A 14,011-nucleotide genomic window follows, 5' to 3' on the forward strand; every position below is an offset into this window, starting at 1 on the left:
CGCTTCCATGGAATAGCTAGTAAATATGTAATGCCCCATCAGAATCACAAAATAAACTAATGCATAATTCTGATCGCAGTGCAATATTTAGTATTTAGTAAGTCAAAATATGTAAAAATATCGTTTAGCATGAAGTATTGTTGTGCTGAGAAGTACCGACCTGCATACGGTATTTAACGGACTTAATATAAAACCCTTCTTTAACAGTTATTCTTTTTTACTTAATCTTCGTGGATCTGAAACCATGTGCCAAAAAATGTATTTCAAGTAAAAAGAGTGCCTCTTTAAAAAAAATTATTTCAGTCATATATGGTTCAATATTTACCACTGCTATTCCTTTGTTTACTTCTGTAACATAGTGACATCAATACGTAACATGCGCTTCTATTGGCTTGCTCTTTGTACGTGATAGGCTAAGGGACGGGACATCTCTAAGCGATTGACCCATCACAACAGAGCCGGCCAGCTAGCCAATCAGAGCAGACTTGGTTCTGGTTTCAGACAGAGGGTGAAAAGAGGTTCTGCAGCACAGACAGTATGAGAAAAATAAAGAGCTTTTTGAACATTAAAGCATGGAAACATGTCCCAGTAGAGACACACAATACAAATATGAACCTGAAAGTGAGCATACAAAGCCTCTTTAAGTATTAAATCTGAGTACTTCCTCCACCAATGAGTAAATAGATGATATAGAGATAAAGACAGTGCACCAATATCAACAATCTAGTTAGCAACATTAGATAATCGGAATCTACTTTCTAAATATCTAAAAAGAATAATTTTGAACATTAAAGTGTGGTAACATGTCACGGCAGAGCCACAAAACACTAATATGATAGGATATAAGATATGCATATAAGGGCCCCTTTAAATGCTGCCTTTATTCAGGCATTGACAGCGCATGGCTGCTTATACATGGGTCCTTTACCATAAGCCCACGTCACGCAACTGCAAGAGCATGACATACAATCCAGCAGAGACAGATCTGTAGTGACATAATTAGTACTAGCTAACATGTTTGCTGATACACTATTAATGCTTGAGTTAATGCTCAACCAGGGCACAGCATTTCTTTCCTTTTTTGTAAACCTATTGGGACCTCCAACTTCAACCCTATTCTAAAATCAAGGGAGGTGAATATAAAAATGGAAAATAATCTCCTGACTATTACGAAATCTCAAATTGCAAATCCCCCCTCTCTGTCTCTGGGTGTAGTGAGTGTCTCCCCTGTCTATAATGGGACAGTCCGGCAGTTGGAGGTGAAGCCAGGCAGCGAGAACAGTGTGTTCCTGTGGCGGCTGAGGCAGAGAGAGGCTCTTGTTCACATGCTCAGCAGCCAGAGTCTGAATAAATAAAAGTATCTGGTGTTGCTGATCCGTGTTGAGTTCAGTGAGGGAGGCTCCTGTTTCTTTAATCTGTCTCTCTCCCCTCTTCTCTCTCTGTATCTCCCTCTCCCTTCCTCCTCGGCACCCTGCCTTCTCTTCCGAGTGCACCTACTTCCCTGGCTGTAATTTCCCCTCCTTCTGGGTCTCTATCGCTTTCTCCCTCTGCATCTCTCTTTCTGTGACCACGGCTTAATCAATAATTCAGGATATGGACCTGAAGACAGGCCAACACACACTGCTGGCCAAACACACATGCCAGGCAGGCGGCAGTGGCTGTTCACTTCAGTAATGCTAGCCAGGCTGATAGCACAGAGGCCCTGCTCTTAGTCAGCTAGCTAAAGAAAGACTTGGTAAGTTGCTTCTGACATTTTGCAGCAGCAGCACTGACGTTCGGAGGGTCTCCTTTTGGTTGTGCATTGAAACAGACAATAGGAAAATATTAACAATCTGGCAGAAATTATAGTTTTTGGATCTGGATTTACTAGCCATACTCTATAATGTCAATTGCTGGTGATGGTAAATTGTACAAAAAGATTTAGGAGCCATGAATATCAGAGGTGGAGATTTTCGTTGTAAATTCAATTAGGTTTTGAGTGTTTATATTTTAGTATTTGTTTTTAATTTTGTGAGGAATTATGGTTTGGATTGGTTGATGGGCTGTGAATGTATTCACCTGTTCGCCTGACCAATTAGCTAACGCTTTCACTGTGTGTAGTGCATTATCCACACACTTGTTATGCGCTACTTATAATACCTGCTTTTCATAGTGTAAAATCATAATAATAAGTATTCACAATACCTTATATCAATATTTTTGACAAATAATAAAGCATGTTTTAATTACTTAGAAGGTTATAGGTTAAAATTGCTGCTAATTCACTGACTTTTTTTGCAAGGATCATAGTATATAACTCCCATAGTTAGCAATGCATTACATTAATGCATAATAATGTGATTTGTGAACAAATGTGAAGTTACTCAAATGGGAATTGTTTGCTTTATATGAGTAATTGTAATAAATTCACATAAACTATGATCAGGTTATATAATAAGTTAGTTTATTATTTCACCTTAATAATATTTATAAAGTACATTATCATGTTTTATGATTATATTTAAAGTGGATAATTGAATTTATTCAGCGCCTTTAGCTTATTATAATACTTAAAAGTAGTGTTATATTGTATTATAATGTGTAAAAAGTGTTACCACAAATGTATCTCAAATGGAGGTCTGTGTTTTATTTGGGGATCGGCGATATTTTGGAAGTGGCAAACCCTGGAATAAGCGTCTCTGAACCCGAGGCTGCACCACCTTGGCCTTGGTTCAACCTCCGACCTTGCGCCAACTGCTTCCCGCTACACCTCTCTGTATCCCCACAACAACCCGGTGCAGCGCAGAGAAACAAGCTCGGGCTAGCCTGGTGGGCGAGCTGAGTGAACATTGAAGTGCAAACAGCAAATCACGCCCGTGGGAGTAACACCACCACAGTAGTAACCAGTAGTTACCATAGCTACTGTGGCAACATGCTGCATTTGTTTTCTTGCTACCAACGCAAAAAAGACTTAGAAGTAGCAGCAGGCCAATATACACTACTATCAGACTGCTCATTATGGTCTGTAGTCCTTTTATTTCTTTAGAAAACCCCCCCAGGCATGAGAAAAATGATGCTGCTGGAGATTTATAGAACAGGATAAGATAGAAACAAAAATGAGAAGTCAGAGGAAAATAGAATGTGAAAGGGTGTAAATATGAGATTCTGCTCCTTTGAAAGAGAAAACTGAGTTTACAATGGTATCAGGCGAGTGAAAAGGTCCACTGAGAGAGAACCCAATTGTTGTTAAACAGAAAGAAGACATTGGGAATTTGAATTTAGACAAGCAGTATCGAGGACATTCTGCATTCATTCAATCATTCAGCTTTATTGCTAAACCCCTATGAGCCTAAACCCAAATAATTCAGCATATAGGAATACCTTTAATTAACTTTAACGTTTGCCTTAATATGATAACTCTGTAAGTGTGTGCATCTACAGTATTTTACATAATTAAACATACATACAACATCAAGCTAGAAATGGTTGATTTCTTTCCCTAAAAAATTCAAGTTTTTGAAGATGGTGGGGGGGTGTGGGGGGGGGTGCTGCGGGGATCTCAGCAGCTGACTGCTGGCAGACTTTGGCAAAGAGCCGGGGAGATGAGGTTTCACTTACTGGGCAGGTTTCAGAGAGCCAAGCTAAAAACTTTTCAGGAACCAAGCTTTCACAACCGTTATGGATTCAAGACACATGTAAATACGAAGACAACAAATCTAAAAACAACAACAACAGAACACTAGCAGCTATTGGTTAATAAGAATAGTTGAGTGAAATCATCAGATGAGCTTTGACACTGGGAATGGACAGCATAAAATGTTACTTTAAAGCTAATTATTCAATATTTGTATTAAAATAATTGAATAAAGTGGTGCAGGAATAAGTCTTAAAACTTGGAAATGACTTAGCATTGAATTGCGAACCCTGGTCTTGAAGTCAGAGTATTTTTTTTTACAGGCTTGTGTTTAGAAGCCTGAAATAGGGTCTGTGGTTAACACAAGTTTGAGGGATTGCATGTTTGGTTCCACAACATAAATATGTCAGTAAATTCCCCACTCAAGAATGTCCAAAGCATTTATGTGTCATAGAAAATGGTGGTTGCTAAGTGACTAAATTTACTACCAAACGTGATAATGCCATAACGAGTCCGCCTTTAGCTTAGTGGTGGTGATGCACAGCCATCTGACCGTGATGTAGTTATAGCTGTAAGAGCCATTTAATGAGAGTTCATCTTTGGGCTTTAAAGGTACCCTATTATGCAAAATGCACTTTTTGATGTCTTTTATACATAAATATGTGTCCCCGGTGTGTGAGTAGACTCACAAAGTGTCAGAAAATTACAACCCTCTCTCTTTTCCTCCTTATCCACATACAGTATCTAAAAACGGGGGTACAAACTAGCTGATCCAGATCTGCTCCGGTTATGACGTTATATCGGACATTTGGGCTGGCTTTACATTGAACTCCTGGCAACGTCTCACCCACGTGACACGTCCCAACCTGTCATCCCCCATGTACAGTCGGCGAGCTGAATCCCCTCCTCAGCACCTCTGTGTCTCTGTGTATTCAGCAGGATGTCTGCAGGAGGGACTTAGAGTTGTAAAACATATAATGTCACGGCAGCATTTAGATGAGTATTTTCTCCCGGTAAAAAACGTTCACAGAGGAAAAAGATCTGCATGACGGTCCAAAGGGGCATGGCCAGCTTCAGCTCACCTCAAATTTGAAATAACAGTCACAGAATCAGCACTTCAGGAACAGGGCTGAAATAGAGGGGGATGAGGCATGCTACAATGGTCGATCTGTTTGCTATTTTGAGCAAAACACTTCACAGAAAAAGGTTTTGTGTAGATATAGCCTTACAATATATTGTTTTTAATTATAGCATAATAGGAGACCGTTAAAGCTGATTGGGTGTTAATCACTGTCTGTGCCATAGGGTGTTCCTGTCAGGTTACCTATGGCGCTGGTATTTAAGGTTGGTTTTGTCACCTGATCGGGTGTGTCTGACCCCAGTAGCGCAAGCATGAGCGCTGCAAATGATAGTTTGTTGTTGAATGAATGGAAATTGACTATGCCATAAATGAATTGTATTATTCCGCACCTCGATACAAGCCTACCGATTCCTCATTACAATAAGAACACAACTGCTATCGTATCAACTCAGTTCAGCGTGTCAGACACCCACAGGAGTTAGCGATTTGGTTGTACAGTACTCAAAGCTCTCATCAACCTATTGAACTTAAACTTTCATTCACCAGGTAACCAGCATGTGGCAAAACCGTTGACTTGAATTATCTAAAACTACAGATAAGTACTTTAAAAAAGAGAAAGAAATATTAAGTTTAGAGACTTATATTATAAAATCTGTTAAACATAATATGAACCCTGAATAGTTCATCTCAACTATCATCAATGAAAAATACCAGATGAGATACAACTGATGAGGGCCACAGAAACACTTTCTTTTGTTGGTTTTGTTTGGGTCTACTATCTCGCTGAATTGTACTCCTGTTGAAAATCCATCATTCTAATGAGTCAGTGAGTCAGTGCATAATACCCTCCCAGGTCTCTTCTGAGCCGATTAAAGAGCGGAGCCTATCTCAAGTGCGTTAGAGGAGTGTGAGTGATGACGCAGGATGCCGTAGCTGCCGTATCCCGAGGTGACACTTCATGAATGTAACATCAGCATGGATCCTCTGGTGATTTGGACTGATAGCATGTGTGACTGTGTGGAGTTATGTGCCAGGAGGCTAACCAGCACCTCTCTGTCTACCAAGCTACACTCGTAAATGATGTTGCCATTTAGAGTAGAATACACATAAAGCAGGGTATGCTTCAAGCGGCATTCACATGACATGCGGTGAAAGGGCTCGCTGTTTCTAAGCAGAGTGGTGCAGCCTGACGCAGCGAAATGTTCAAAAGTCAATTAAAAACCTATCTTTTTAATATGGCTTTTAATTTGGGTTAACTTTCAATTCTCACTGGTATCATTGTCCATGTTTTACTGTATTTATTCTGTTTGCTTTATTAAACATTTTTTATTTTCTTTGTTTAATTGTTTTATTTTAACCTATTTTAATTTCTTCTCAGCTTCACTTCAAGGGAATTTCAGTAGGATCACTGATGATGTTTTAGACTATTCGCTATCTATTTTTAATATTGTTGTTATGTTTTCTTCTTGTTCTGTAAAGCCTTTTGGATAATTGAAAGCGGAGCAATGCGTTCAAAGTTCAAATTATTTTAACTTTGACATAGTTTATCACTTGCAATTCAACGCACATTCAATCAGGTGACAGCAACTAAAAAACTAGCTGTTTTCAAGACTCAACCTGGCCGTGAGCAAAACTGTATTATATGAATGAAGCCAAGATTGACAAGTCACTACCGTTGCGATATTTCAATATAAATAGAGACATCGCAATAAAAATACGGAAGTATTCTCTGTGATGTCCCCAATAGGTTTGTGAAGTGCCAAGAAGTCGATGGATCCAGTTGTCCTTAGTAACTTCAGGCCCTACAATTAAGAAAACGAAGTTAACTTAAGAAGTTATGTAAAAGTTGTCTTCACTTCTGCTCTGTAAGACAGCTAGCAAAGCAAGCATCTTGCTTATACATGTGAAATAACAATGTGTTCCGTCAGAGGGAGGTTGGTTTGATTGCTTTTACACCTTAAACAAACTGCATAAAAGTCAGTTTGGAAGACCATAACCACCCTTTAAAGCCACCTTTTACTACAAACAACCGAAAAAACACTGTACTAACTAAGCAAACAGCTTGAGTTTCTTTTAACCAAATACAACATTTAAGCTGTGAAAGCATCCTTTAGCTGCATACACATGACAAGAAGTGAAATGGCTCTGAACTGATGTTCCAGTTGTGTTTGTATGGAGAGAGCGGTGCCACCCGACTAGGCAATACCCATAGCTGCACACCACTCTGAATTGTCACCAAGCGCTGCCCTCGAAGTATAAAATTATTTAAACTTTTACATTGTTTACCGCTGACCTTTCGACGCGCAACCAGGTTGATAGGTTGATGACAGCTGTAGCAGGCGACGTATTTATGGGAAAAAAACTTAACTAGCTGTTTTTACTGCAATGCTCTGCGCCAAATCTAGTGGTGAACAGAGAGAATGTTGTATATAATTTGAATGCAGTTTTACCTAAGAAAATCCAAAGGACATTCTATCATTACCATCACCGCAATATAAAACAAAACAGCTGTAGGAGCTTAAGCTGACAAACAAAAAAACGCAACACAATATAGCCATAGCATTCTCATAATGGACAATGTTAGACATCAGCATAGTGGCTATTAGAGGGTCTCTGGGCAGTTCTAGGTTTGGCTGGGTCTTACAGGAGGCTATATATACTCTGAAATGTGAGTGGATAAGAGACTGCTGATGTCTATGAGGGCCACACTGACGCCTCTGCCTTCCCTTTCTGCCCGCTAGCACCTCAGTGCCAAGTGTTTCGTATTAAAACAAGAGAAAAAGGAAATAGTTGGACATTCTCCAGTGTTCCCTAGCTACTGTTTCAACACTTCAATAACCCTACAGCCAAGTTTAGTGTGTTTCAGTAAGTTGCTGTATACCGTACAATTAAGAATTTACAGCTAGAGACGAAGAAAAATGTACTAAACAGTGCTGGCACACACACATTTTAGAATTTCATATAAAACCACAAAATGAGTGGCAATAAAACGTCTGCCTATGCGTTCTGTAAAGATTATATACCAATGCTATTGGTCGTCCAAGCCCTTCAGCACTGCCCTCAAAAGCTCCGGGTTTCGACTATACTGTATCTCTGTTACCTTTCATTTCCCATCCTTGGTTATACTTTACGAAAAACAATTAAACTCCAAAGTACAACATTTTCGTTTCATTATCAACTTAGTTTTCGGCCACAAAGGAGATCTTACCCCTCACTACATTTTTTTTGCTACAGAACCACGTTTCTACAGTATCAAATCCCAGATTGGAGCAGCCAATTAGCATTAATCATTACCACCATCTGTTGGTGACTCACATGAGAGCATATAAAAGCAGCAGTGACCTCAGAGATGACTGAATCCACAGGCTGATTCACACATTGGCCTCTACAGCTCACTGGCAAACTTCTTTATTCATTTAACTACAGTAATCATTTTGTCAATTAGATGCTTTTATTATTCAAAAAACCAATCAATCAGAGCCATTCCACTGAGAGATAGGCATTAGAAACTCACAAGTGGCTTAAAGCGATTAGTGGTTTAAACACAAGCGCATAGTTCCAGTACTTGACTATGATTGGTCGAGCCGTGTTAAAAGCCAATGTAAAATACTTAGAGCTGACCACATTACACTAGATTCCAAGCACCAATTTGTCACCTAATGAGAGAAGTGGTCAGAAAAGATGAACAGGGTAGAGGGAAGACATTTACTTATCTAATATATAGAGAGATATTAAGTAACACAGAGACAACATACCATACTAGATACTCTGAAACAGTAGATGGCGATGTGCCAGATTGTTTGCGAAGAAATGATATATGTTTAAATGAATGCACAATAAACAAAAAAGAAACTAAGGGATGATACTGGACTATACTGTGTGCCTAAAATGTCCCCTCATTTCATCACTGTTTCAACACACCTAAAATCTATTCAAATCGCCAGTCACCTGCAGCACTAAAGCTGGCTGTAAATGATTGTCAAGTGTCAATGTCAACTATATCATTCATAGCTTTAAAAATAAACGTGGTAAATGCATTGCATATTTGCAGTGAATGGCATAAGAAGAGAGGAAGTAAACATGGATTCAACTGTTAACTAACAACGCAACAGAAAGTCTAATTCTCAGTTGGACATGTTAATACAGAACAAGGAGCCAAAACTAAACAATGTCTATATAAGAGGTCCCACGTAAAAGACTGGGAAACACTGCTTTAATATTTAATGTTGCTTTTTATCGTTTCATAACATATGTGTTTTATGCAAAGTATTGATCTACACGGAATCTAGGTGTTATTTTAATGTATTACGAAGTTTTTTTTAAATCCTCTGGATTGTACTGGAGTAGAAGTATTAAGTCACGTAAAATACAAGTTCCTCAAAATATAGCTATAGTGTTGTACTTCAGCTAATATAGTCTGCTACTTTCCACCACTGACAATAAGCTAATTCCGGCTGAGGTATTGATTTATTATGTTTATTCCAATACTGCAGGTACTTTTAAGCACAACTTAATAAAAAAAAACTTTTTAAAAAACCCTAAACATAGAAAAGGGTTTAGGCTTTACGCCATTGCTTCCCCGTCGCTTGATTGATTTATAAAATGTGACTTCTGATATATTAGACACTACAAGGTCTGACATCTCTGTATTTGAAGGGTTTGTTGTGCCCTCTGACTTCTGATCACAAAGCAGCAACTTCTACAAGTTCTGAGGTCCAGGTCAAAAACTACAGGGGATACTTGCTTTTGTTGCTTCTTTAGCTCCTCAGCAGCGTAAGAGAATCTCTTTTTTTTCTGCAAAAACACATATGCTAATTTTCAGGTTCATATTTGTATTTTCTGCCTCTACTGTGACATGTCTCCATGCTTTAATGTTTAAAAAGCTCTTTAGTTTTCTCATAATCTTTTCACCCTCTGTCCGAAACCAGAGCCCAGTCTGCTCTGATTGGTTAGCTGGCCGCCTCTTTTGTGATCGGTCAACCGCTTAGAGATGTCCCGCCCCTTAGCCTATCACGTACATTGTGTTGGAGTGCTAGCCAAGTAAAGTGCAAATCTTACATAGTGATGTCACTATGTTACAGAATCAACCACAGGAGCCTAATGGAGGCGTTTCAGGCAGGGGTGGAGTGTGTGGGAGAGAATATCCCTCTATAAGGAACATAGGGATTTTAGCCTTTGCAGACCATTTACATGCACAAAAACCTAAATGATATAAGACACTACAGAAAAGGGAAAACCCCAAAAAGCATAAAAGGGCCTCTTTAAAAATAAAAAAAAACATAAAACCTATCTGGTCTTCTCTTGTTTGTGCAAACAAAACTGTGGACAACTCTTTCCGGCATCGTGAAAACCTTTAAATGGCTTGAAAGCTGTAATTTCAATGCCTCATTAGTGTCTACATGCTGTAAACGGAGAAGGATCTGACGTGTAGCACCAACTTTGTGTTAGTCATTTCTCTGAGTCATTTCTAAGCTAATAAAACGACTCAGTTGCCTAAGATTTTCTGACTTTCTGTGTGTTTACAAGTGTTAAGTGTCAACTTAAATTACCTACCGTTTATGTTGCAGTGTGTGTCAGTCCCCGCGGGCTGTGATGGCTCTTGGGCAGCTCATCCTACTGTTGCTACCCCGTAGTGTACACACACGCACACACACACACTGGCTTTCTGAAGCTGATCACTCCTGTGGAAACACACAGGCATGTTACATGACATGCCACTCAACCCAGAGGACACAAAAGTAAACAAATAACATTGATATATTTTTCTGTTTTACAAACGCATAGAGTATCATTAGATCATAAGCTGACAAATATATCAAACTATCTTACAGAAAACCCATGCCCGAAGATAGCAAATGCTGACCCTTAGAAATATAATATCCCCTACAGACCAATAAAGTGACAAGCTAGCAGAAATCTATAGCCCCATGATCTGTTTTGGGCTGTCTCTATCAGAAAACTGTTTGACTTTACAGAAAATACGTTCAGCTCGAAGTGACTGTACAGGCTGACGGTAAACACATTCTCCGGATTTCATGTCCAACCATTAAAGATTGATGATGCATCCTTTGGCACGTATTATCAAATCCGGAAAGGTTGCTCAATTATAAAGCTCTGGGAAAGAGAAAGTTGATAGTTTGACTACATGTTGCACCGCTTCATTAGGTGGCAAGTGCATATTTCACAACCGGCTACATTTTCACTGGTCAATGCAAACACCTATCAACTGTAGGCATGCTACACCCAGAGAGTTGTTCACGGGTGCTTTACTCATGCTAGAAAAATCCAGAACTTTCCGAAACGTTATCCCTGTCTTCTATTATTCTCTCATCAGGAAGACATGGCCTACAGCTGAGCAAACAGCACACACAGCATGCATTCAACTGACAAGCAGGTACCTAAAAGAAGAAAAGGGAAGAAGAGTGGCAGTTAAGTTGGTCAGTTAGTGCCTCACCCTTTAGTTCTGAGCGGCCAGGCCGATACACAAAAAGCAAAGAGGTGCTACTTGGGAGGCTGTGGCCCCGGAGTGTGAGAGGATAGTATGAGCACAGCGATCCAGAATGCCACAGATCAAGTTACAGAGCCGGTAAATATAGCAGGCGCCTATGACCTCTACAGGTCACTCAACACTCAGTGGCATTCCAAATTGCTATAGCACTAAGCATCAAGTCCAGTGGACTACTGTAGCCAGCAGATTGGCTTCTTTAACAGGAGCTAAAATCTTAAATGAATGGCATGATTCACTTGATTTAGTCTCTCTGCATTCCTCCAGCAATAATGTTACTTCATGACAATACTGTTTCAAACTGGCACACTAGGTCATGTGTGTTGGCAGCAGAGGTGAAAGAAGTACTCAGATGAATGATGAAACTTGAAGAAAAAAGTAGAAGTACCAGCTTGTAGGAATACTCTGTTACAAGCAAAAGTCCTGCATTCAAAATGTTAATCAACCAAAAGTAACAGTTTAGAAAGAAAAATATATATTATTTGTTTTGATTATAATTATCGATACATTAAAGTGTTATCAAAGCTGGTAAAGGTGCAGCTAGTTTGAATGACTTTGTATACTGCAGGGTAGATTGTATGTTACTACAGGTGCAACTAAAATTTTATTTTTAAATAAATGTACTGGAGTATAAGTACACGATTTACCTCTGAATTGTAGTCGAGTAGAAATATAAAGTAGCACAACATACAAATACTCAAGTACAAGTCCCACAAAATTGTACGCAAGCAAATGTAATTCGCTACCTGACAACATTGGTTTGCAATGACAGCAAACTGGTGTATGAAAAACACACATTACCAGTACCAAATCAACAATTTTCTACCAAAGCAAAGCAGTTGACGTATGTGTGTAAAGACCATGGAAAAAGACAGATTGGTGAACGGTCTCTGTGCAGGGTATAGCATTACATGACGCTGGGAGGAGATGGGACGACACAGGAACAGAAGCCATACTCGCTGCACTGCAGTGTGGCCGTTTTACATGGGGCTGAACAGACTCGCTTGAGGCAGATATAAATGTATTTGAAGTATTCCGCATAAAGTATTGGGAAACCGTTATTCAACATTCGGTAACCACTTATAGACACAAGAGCGTTGCTCGGTAATGGCAGGTTTGACAGAGGAGGCTACAGAAGGGGGCGGAGGAGAGATTTTATCAGCGAAAACCATGGCGAGAACTAACCGAGTACCTTTACACTGAGAGGTAGCAACGTGCAAAGTTAAGACAACGCTCAATAACTAAATAACATGGTAACTTCGTCCGTGTAACCTCGGTGGACGTCCCACATCGGCTTACTAGCTTATCTCATAGCCTCTTCAAGTATCTACACAGCAGAGAGCTGCGGTGTGACGCCAGTGTTCAGAGAGCACCGTGCCAAGTGTGTGAGAACTGTGGCACTGCACATTTAACCGTGAATTACGGTAGCTTGGCCCTTTAACTTAAAGAGTTGCTGTTATATTCCTCCCATTATACTTAACTTTATGCAGTACGCTTACGTTACGTGTCTAAAACCTGAAATGTTCCTGAAATAAAGAGCTGTTCCGAAGTCATGTTATGACAAAACATCTGAGAGACTTAGTGCGACTTCTATAATGTTTATAATGGTGATGTGATAAGAGAGTGTCCTTCTGTCCATATAAGAGCACAGCAGCTCTCAGTGTTATGCTGGTGTGTGTGAGGCACCAAACTGCATTCACTCACCTCACAGTTGGAGACCATCCCGATCCAAACAGGCAGCGAAACGCCCCCAAAAGTATCTTTTTGGCAGGTTAGTGTTGCTTTTTAGACCATCCCTTAAATTGCTGTTACGATAATGTTGGAATGATGACTACATCGCCGTGGGTTTTTAATTAAGACCACCAATGGTATTCAGCCATATCTTCTGTCCCCTTGCAGTTGTATAGTTTTTTCTGCAACCAAGTAACGGTTCCGTTAGCTTTAAGGGTGACGTCAGTCCGGTAACAGAGCTAAGTTCTGATTGGTTAATACTTCCTGAGCGCGTCACAAGCCAGCACAGTGACTTGCCTCCTACACCGTCACCATAGTGACGAACGTAAACATCAGAAATTGCTTTCATTGAAAAAAAATGCTGCTTTCAAGGTTATAGGAAAGATGATATCTCCTCACGAATAATAATTCACTTTCACCTCAGCTGTGTGGTTGTGGGTCAAAGAAACACAAGGTACACTGTTAAGGTATTTCCAGTGGTAAATATAGCCAAAAACTATGCTTACTCCACTACATGTTGCCCTATTAGGTAGGAATAAAGCAATGTCGAAAGAAGAAGTGCATTCCCCTCTATTGTTTTTAACCATAAGCATTTTCATATTTTGAATGCAACTAGAACTGGAACCAAATACTTCAATATTGATGATCTGTTGTGTATGTTTTCGGTAGAATGCTTTACAGTATGGCCAATGGGAAAGTATTGCTATTACTTTTTACAAGTAGTTAGAAAGGTAGAAACAAATAAATAAGTAATTTGCAATAATTTGAATCTCATTTCTTTTAAATATGCTTGAATGCTAAAACAATCTTAAACACAACCCCATTGTTGAAAGACGTTAATACAAATCAGTTAATTAAACATTTAATATCATTTTGTCAATTCACTTATAGTTGATTATGCATCAATGCACTGCAGTACTGTAACTGTGTTCTTTTAATAACATACATTAAAGGAGATCACCTATAAACCATGTCTCATTGGTTATTTGAAGTATTCCAATTTCCAGTACTCAAGTAGTCATTCATGCTGGAGTGTGCGAGTGTCTGCATCAAATTGAATGAGTCATGAAATCCTACTGCA

The 14,011-nt window shown here is 39.4% G+C and overlaps 1 protein-coding gene across 3 annotated transcripts in view; it reads right to left on the bottom strand.

The window, feature by feature from the left end:
• The window catches only part of usp2a (ubiquitin specific peptidase 2a), a 44,462-nt gene extending 31,356 nt beyond the window's left edge, over positions 1-13,106 (bottom strand). For 2 of the 3 annotated variants that reach the window (XM_063907486.1, XM_063907484.1), the window contains exons 1-2: positions 11,149-11,252; positions 10,248-10,375 (exon numbers count right to left, since the gene is read on the bottom strand). The gene's annotated coding sequence lies outside the window, so the exon portion shown is untranslated. Of the gene's footprint in view, positions 1-10,247; positions 10,376-11,148; positions 11,253-12,903 lie in introns of those variants that run through there. The other variant, XM_063907485.1, reaches the window with a different exon arrangement.
• Positions 13,107-14,011: the final 905 nt, after the last annotated feature.

The sequence above is a fragment of the Eleginops maclovinus genome, chromosome 18 (genome assembly GCF_036324505.1).
Source record: "Eleginops maclovinus isolate JMC-PN-2008 ecotype Puerto Natales chromosome 18, JC_Emac_rtc_rv5, whole genome shotgun sequence".
NCBI lineage: Eukaryota > Metazoa > Chordata > Actinopteri > Perciformes > Eleginopidae > Eleginops > Eleginops maclovinus.